The sequence below is a fragment of the Lycium barbarum genome, chromosome 1 (genome assembly GCF_019175385.1).
Source record: "Lycium barbarum isolate Lr01 chromosome 1, ASM1917538v2, whole genome shotgun sequence".
In the NCBI taxonomy this organism is placed as follows: domain Eukaryota; kingdom Viridiplantae; phylum Streptophyta; class Magnoliopsida; order Solanales; family Solanaceae; genus Lycium; species Lycium barbarum.
The window spans coordinates 92,923,950-92,932,446 of NC_083337.1; positions in this window are offsets into that span (position 1 = coordinate 92,923,950).

Genomic DNA, 8,497 nt, shown 5'->3' on the forward strand with positions numbered 1-8,497 from the left:
ACGGACCATAAGAGTCTCCAGTATATTTTCAGACAGAAGGAACTAAATTTGCGGCAGCGGAGATGGCTTGAGTTACTAAAGGACTACGACGTTGATATTCTGTACCATCCGGGGAAAGCCAATGTGGTAGCTGACGCGCTTAGCCGCAAGTCCGTGGGCAGTCTGGCTGATGTTCCATCTGATAAGAGAGATTTGGTTCGTGATATTCATCAGCTGGCCAGCCTCGGAGTTCGTTTGGTGGATTCTGGGATTTCTGTCCGTCCAGTTGCTGAGTCATCTATTATTCAGGAGGTAAAGCAGCGCCAGTTTGAGGATCCTCTTTTGATTCAGTACAGAGATGTGGCCCTTAGTAAATCAAAGACTCAGTTTGAGATCTCGCCTGACGGAGTATTATTATATGACGGCAGATTCTGTGTACCGGACGTTGCGGGCTTACGGCGGCAGATTATGGGCGAGGCCCATAATGCACGGTATTCTGTTCATCCTGGTTCCACTAAAATGTATCGGGACCTCAGGTGTTTGTATTGGTGGGACGGCATGAAGAAAGATATTGCTGAGTTTGTTAGTCAGTGCCCGAACTGCCAGCAAGTTAAGATCGAGCATCAGAAGCCCGGTGGATTATTACAGGAGATGGAAATTCCAGCCTGGAAATGGGAGATGATTAATATGGATTTTGTTGTTGGATTACCGCGCACTCCACGCAGGTACGACTCTATCTGGGTGGTTGTTGACAGGCTGACGAAATCAGCCCATTTCCTTCCGGTTCGGACTACTTATTCGGCTGAGGACTATGCCAGATTGTATATCAGAGAGATAGTCAGACTTCACGGAGTCCCGATATCTATTATTACTGACCGAGGTACCCAGTTTACAGCAAATTTCTGGAGGTCATTTCAGGAGGGATTAGGGACTCAGGTGAGTCTCAGTACAGCTTTTCACCCTCAGTCCGACGGGCAGGCCGAGCGCACTATTCAGACGCTCGAAGATATGTTGCGGGCCTGCGTTATTGATTTCAGGGGCAGCTGGGACGATCATTTGCCGCTTATTGAGTTTGCCTATAATAACAGTTATCACTCCAGCATTCAGATGGCTCCGTACGAGGCCCTTTATGGCAGGAGATGCAGGTCTCCTATTGGCTGGTTTGACGTGGGCGAGACTAAGTTGATTGGGCCAGATGTGATCCAGGAAGCTGTAGATAAGGTAAAGCTTATTCGAGAACGATTATTGGCTGCTCAGAGTCGACAGAAAGCTTATGCAGATAGACGACGTCGACCGTTAGAGTTCCGGATTGGCGACTGGGTATTCCTGAAGGTGTCGCCCATGAAGGGTGTCATGAGATTCGGTAGAAAGGGTAAGTTGAGCCCCCGGTACATTGGGCCGTATCAGATCGTGCGAAAGATAGGGGAGGTCGCCTATGAGCTAGACTTACCATCCGACTTAGAGGCCGTACACCTGGTGTTTCATGTGTCTATGTTGCGGAAATGCATTGGTGATCCTGCCAGGATATTCCCAGTTGACGACATCCAGGTGACAGAGCAGCTATCTTATGACGAGCAGCCAATATCTATTCTGGATCGTCAGGTGAGGAGATTGCGCACTAAAGAAGTGCCCTCCGTCAAAGTCCTGTGGCGCAACAATAATCGGGAGGAGATGACTTGGGAGGCGGAGGACGAGATGAAGAAGAAATATCCCCACTTGTTCCCGACATCCACAGGTAATCTAATTCCTTTTTTCAGTTTGTTGTGTTGATTGACAAAATAAATTATGTATGTCATTATTAAAAAGGGACACTCCTGCCTTGATCATAAGACCTTATAAGATTAATCTAACATTCGGGGACGAATGTTCTTAAGGGGGGGAGAATGTTATGTCCCGTGTTTTCGTATAATTGGAAATCGAGAAATAATTACGATTTGTGTGTTAAAAAGGAAATGATTTAATTTTTGTGAATATGACTATGTTGGTTGTGAAATCTTTAAATGCTAAGACCTCGGGAAAGGCCAAGGGTAAACTTGGAACTTCGTAAATTAGTTTCGGGAATTTCAAAACGGGGCATTTTAAGAATTGGGCCCAAGAAATTACAATGCAAATGAAGCCCAAACAAATGAAGGGGGGGCCGGCCATAGTAGTGGCCCAAGCCCATTTTTAAAGGGGCATGTGCTATGCACATGACCCCTAAAGTAGATATATACATGGATTACTCTTGAGTTATCACAAAATTAGAAAACAAATCAAGAACTCACCAAAAAAAGGGGTTCGGCCGAAGTGAAAAAGGAAAAGAAGAGAAAAATTCCAAGCTTGTGTAGTGATTCAAAAATCTTGGTTTCTACATATTTGTGAAGTACTCAAGACGCTCTCCGACGTGGTATAAATAGTTTGGCACGAGGACGACGTTTTCGACAAGTCGGGTTTTCAAGAAAAGGTAAGAATTTTGCCCCTTTTATGTTATAGAATTGATGTGAATGTGTTAAGCATTGGAAGTAGATGGAGATCCCGTAATTTTAACGTAAATAGAAAGTCGTCGGTGTGTGTGTGTAGTGTGTTTGGCCGTGAGTTATGGAAGGAAAGAAATGGTTTGAATTGATTTTGTTTAAGTTGGTATAATGTGTTGTTGTGACCCTTATGTCGTAAATGATTAATTGGTGAATGAAATTGGCGTTGAAAAATGATTTTGGATATTATCGGAAAGCGTATACCCTTGGTATCATTATGTATATCATTGTATATTTAGGGTGCTAGATACTTTAGATATGAACTTATAATGATGTTAATGAATTCGGGATGAAACGACGTGAGTTAGAATGTTCGTCGTGAACTTTTGATTGTTTTGAAGAATTATGGAACATAATGGATTTTGGTGTAATTTCGGGTATGGCTTGAATTGTAGTTAGGTTGTGATTGTATAAGTTTGAATGTGGAAATGAATACAATTATGTAGATGTAGAATTGGAGTTTTGAAAGTTTGAATGGAACTTGCCAACTTAGATAACAAAGTGGAATTTTGAAGCTAGAATGGCTTGATTGTTGTTTGTGTTGTTTGTTGATGTGTGGGCTGTTGTTGTTGTTGTATTTTGAGCCGAGCTAAGTCTCGGGGATGTTAGATTTATAGGGGAAGTGCTGCCGAAATTTCGGTAGGCAAAAATTGGAGTTAAAGGCATTTTTTAAGCCTAAGAATCTCAATTGGTAACTTTGACCATTTGCAGATTTTTGACGAAACGGGACTGGACTTTTGGAAGGGCTTACGACGTCTGTGAGGTATGTAAAGCTTCCAAATTCTTTATTTGGCATATCTTAGTGTGTTAGTTGAATATGAGACCTTCCGGAGCATTTCTTCTCCTCGAAACCCGATCCACAGGAAAGTTACTTTTCATTCAATTCGATTGAAGCCTAAAGGCTCCCTTTTTGGCTAGAATGCCATTATTCGTCCGAAACCTATCGAAATGTGGTCGGGTAACCTAGAAATGATTATGTATGACCCTTGGCATATTACTGCTCATAAAAATATGTTCGCCACCTCACTTCGACTCGAGGTGGGTCCGCTACCCCAAAATGCCCGATTTGCCCTTCGGGCCGTCTTTGAGAATAGAGTTAAACGTACCACTTCTGATCTTTGGAACATCCTTCCACGGGGTATGTTTGGACTATTCGATGCACTAATCCAGGTTTTGAACTATATGGACCATTTTGGAACCGTTTCGCAAAATGAAACCTTATGTCGACTAAGTATTCGACTATTTTGTAATAGGATATGATTTATGAGTTTACTTTGTTTTGAAACACTATTTTGAAATACGATTTGCATTTGTTTGCTCACGACTCCGCTCGTGCCTTATTATGACTTCGTTCACCGGTTCCCGGGCCGGTTTTGATTCGTGCGCCTTATGACAATTCGGCCGTATGCTGTGTTACGGTTCCCGAGGCTTCGCCATAGGGCCGGGTTCCGTTTGGAGTTATGCTGTGATATGGCTCGTGATGCGATACGCTCACCGATGATTATGATTATGTTCGGGGATGTACGGAGATTTGAAACCTTCTGGTGTTATGCTGTGTGTGGTGCCAGCGTCGGAGTGGCGACCACGTTCTTAAGCGTTTGCATGATTTTGTTTGCATAAAATACATGTATATGATTTCGATACAGATTTTGACATACCAGTTTGTACCCCACTTTGACATTTGATTTGCTTTCGGTTTTTATCTATAATTCTGTACTCCGTGCTTTACATACTCAGTACATATTTCGTACTGACCCCCTTTCTTCGGGGGCTGCGTTTTATGCCCGCAGGTGCAGATATCGGTGATCCTCCGCAGTAGGCTTCACTTCTTGCTATTCCGGAGTACTCCTATTTGATCCGGAGTCCACTTTTGGTACAGACTCTTTTGCTTTGTATATATTTGGTATATTTGACTATTTGGGTACGGCGGGGCCCTGTCTCGCCATATGTCTTTGTTTTGAGTTCGTAGAGGCCTGTAGTCATATATATGGGGCGAGGGTCCTATGTATGTTTGTCTGATTCCGTTATCTGGTCTTAAGGCGGTCTGTTTGTTATGATGGCCCCAAATGGCCCTTTGTATATATTTGTATTTTGACCGGCGAGGTCTATTCCGCCGCTTTGTTTGAGTTTGATTTGATATGACCGCTTAAGACATATTTTCGATATAAATTATGTTTGATATAACTTCTTGAAAATTCTGAAATAAGTTTGGATTCGGAAATGAATATGCGATTTGGTCTGGGTACCCAGGTAGGGTGCCAGTCGCGGCCCACGGGGCTGGGTCGTGACAGTTGATAGGGCCAGACTTGGTCCAGCAAGCCATAGAGAAAGTCAAGCTCATACAAGAAGTCCTATGCGGATAATCGTCGAAGAGACTTAGAGTTCCAAGTTAAGGATTGGGTATTCTTGAAGGTGTTGCCAATGAAGGGCGTTATGAGATTTGGCCAAAAGGGGAAGCTTAGTCCCCGGTATATTGGGCCTTATGAGATTGTGCGCAAGATAGGCAAGGTGGCCTATGAGTTAGATCTACCTCCCAATTTGGAGTCAGTTCATCCAGTTTTCCACGTCTTCATGCTCCGGAAATGTATTGGAGATCCTACCAGGATCCTCCCAGTAAATTTATGTGCAAGTGACAGAGAAATTGACTTATGAAGAAGTACCCATTGCCATACTAGATAGGCAAGTACGGAGGCTTAGAAACAAAGAGGTGGCCTCTGTTAAGGTTCTATGGAGAAGCAGTAAACGAGAGGAAATGACGTGGGAAGAGGAAGAAAGCATGCGATCTAGATACCCGCAGTTATTTCAGCCCTTGGAAGAGATCCAAGATGAGACGTCAAGATCATAAGGTATGTATGCTTTGCTTTTATGCTTTTGGGTCGTGTGTGGCAAAATTCTATTGCTATTATGTTGTTACCCGGTGAGGCATTGTTATTATGGGCTGTTGTGATAGGATGGTAGTGCCATATTACAGAGGAAACTCTGGCGAAATTTTTATAGAATCCCCGAAGACTTTAACATTCGAGGACGAATATTCTGAAGGGGGGGGGGGGGGGGGGGAGAATGTTACACCTCGGAAAATCTTCCGTTGGTACGCAAGTGAATGAACTAGTAAGGAGTATGAGTATACGATGTTTTCATGAGCGAGCGATGACATTCGGTGATTCTAGATGAGGGTTCAAAGATGTTAGAGATGGGGAAGAGGGTTGCCAAGAGAAGGCAAAGTATTTGATAAGTGACGGAAAGGAAATACGAGTAACGAGTTAGTAAGGGCTTAATGATGTCTTGGAGAAGAGTGATAACGTCCCTTGGATTGGCATTGAAGTGTTGAACAAGTGTTAAGAAGGTTCCATAAGGATTGGAGATCAAACGAGACGACGAAACGAACTTCAGGATCACTGGGGATTATACGGCCAAACATACTGGCCGTATAATTTATACGATCCGTATGTTTTGGACCGTATAATCAACCCATATTGGCCGAACTTTCTGGACCAATTGTACGACCAAACATATGGCCCGTACAATTTATACAGACCGTATGTTGGTCCGTATATTTGGTCGGGACAGATTTTGGTTCAATAACTGTAAGGGACCAAGGTTAGTTCATTTCATTTCCCTTGACACCCCTTCTCTCTAAAACATCACTCTACATATATTATACAAGTTTTTAAGAGTTTTTAGTGATCAACAACACAAAACAAGTGAATCAAGTGTAAGCAAACCCATTAAAGATCATTCAAGTCAAGAAATCCAAATGGAGAAAAACTAGGGTTTTTGCTCAAGTGGAGTATTTCGACTAAGGCTTGTTCCTACAACATCTAAGGTAATATTTATGGTATTTATATGTTGTTTAAGGCATTTGGAAGTTGAAATGCTTGGATTTTAGAAAAGTATAGCAAAATGGGTCATGAATGATGAATAGTGACGTTTTGAGAAATAGTTTGAATTGAATCATGATTGTTGTTGTGTTGTGACATGAATGGGTTATAAATGACGTTAAGATCATGAAATAGGCATTGTATGTGAATGGACGAAATCGTGTGTTATGGTCTTGAATATGGAAAAATTGGAAGTGAATTGAGAATATGGATAATGTAAATGATCAAAGGCTATTGTTATGATATTGTAAATGTATTGTTGACGTTTGGGAGTTGAATTACGATATGGAGGAATGTTGTATAAATAAAGGAGATGTTGTCCGATTTTCTCTAGCTTTAGCCATTTATGCTAGTTGTCGATTCTAACGATAGTATGACCTTAATGAAGGTATAAGCGCAAGTGTTGAAAGAGAACGTGCAAGTGCTATATAGTCGAACGAAAAGGTATGTAAGTCTAACCCTTATTTCATAAGGCATGGTTCTTTGGCCTAACGTCTAAATCTTCTATGAGTCTATGATTTCTTCAAATGATTGACATTCCGAGCTAATAAGCTCACGATGCTTGATGTGATACGATAGTACTAAGTTCCTCGTATGACGAGTAGGCCTATAAGATAGATGTAATGATAACAACGAAGATAGTGATAATGATAGTAATAATGATGAGAATAATGTGATGATTAAGATGCCTATGGGCTATTGTATGTATGTGTGCCTATGAAGGGCTATGATAAGACCCCGAGCTTATGATGCCGGGGTGTTACACCCCAATCCTACTAGGGTGTGATGGGCACCCGACCCCATATTCGGAGCCGAGCGAACCCGCTGACTCTTATTACATACTTAACCTCCTTAGATTCGTACATCAATAAGAAATAAAAATATAGCTATGCCTTCAGAATTTTTTTTTTCTTTTGTACTCAAATCAATCAAGATCTGTGGCCATGTAGAATCTGTAAAATAGAATATAAAGACATGTCGGCTGGAGAAGCCGCTTTCCAAGACTGACATACTACACCCACGACTCTGTCTGCAAAGTCTCTGACATCAATTCAGAAATCCTAGCATACAAGCTCTGACTCGGCAACACTCCAGGGCCAAATGGAGCTCGCCAACTTCACTGGAACATCATCTATAATAGCTTTTGCTCATCTGGGTGTACCTGCGCGGCATGAAACGTAGCCCCCGAAGAAGAGGGGTCAGTACGAGCAATGTACTGAGTATGTAAGACATGAATAGTAACATAGGAAGGAATATAAATATGGACAGTAACAGAATGGAACATAGAACATATCATGAGGTAAAAGAGTAACCTGTACATCTGAGTGCCACTTAGGGCGGATGCCATGCATGCTTATCTTTCTTTGAAAAACATTTCTTGTTCATATATATAGAAAATAGAACATGTCAAATTGTCGAGGCGTCGGCTCCGATCCATTTAACCCCATATATATATCATACTTTACTTTCTTTGAAAACATTTCTTTTTCATATATAGAAAATAGAACATATCATATTGCCGAGGCGTCGGCAGCCGATCCATTTAACCACATATCCCGCGTCCGAGCATCCCGCGTCCGGGATGATATCATATTATACCAACTGATCAGGTGGCTACGCGTATATATAACGCTCTGACCTTTCCCCTTACCCCATATACATATACATGTACATATATCAGCATCTATAGCGCTCTGCCCTTTTTCCCATCTTCCCCATATACATATACGTATACGTATATCATATAGCAGCATGCAGGAGAGCCCAAAGAAAGTCATATAACTATCGGAGTGACGTAAGGTCGGTAACCTCCGATTACATTATGGAATAATCAGGATCGTCATGTCTCACCTTGAAGGGACCGGTATTATAAGGCGAGACTATCAATAAAGAATGGCGTTAGGAGAAAACATAGAATAATATTATAAGCCTCGTAAAACATCAATTCATACACTTTGGAGTCTTTAGAAATTAGAGTCATAACAAAGGACTAGAATTGAAATCAAGAACTAGCTCATTGTTCTTATATTCATATTGAATCCTTAACTTAAGACTTATAGACACGAAACCATTCTTGTCATAATCATCCTAGACATATTCTCTTCTTTGACATCATCGTTATCATTT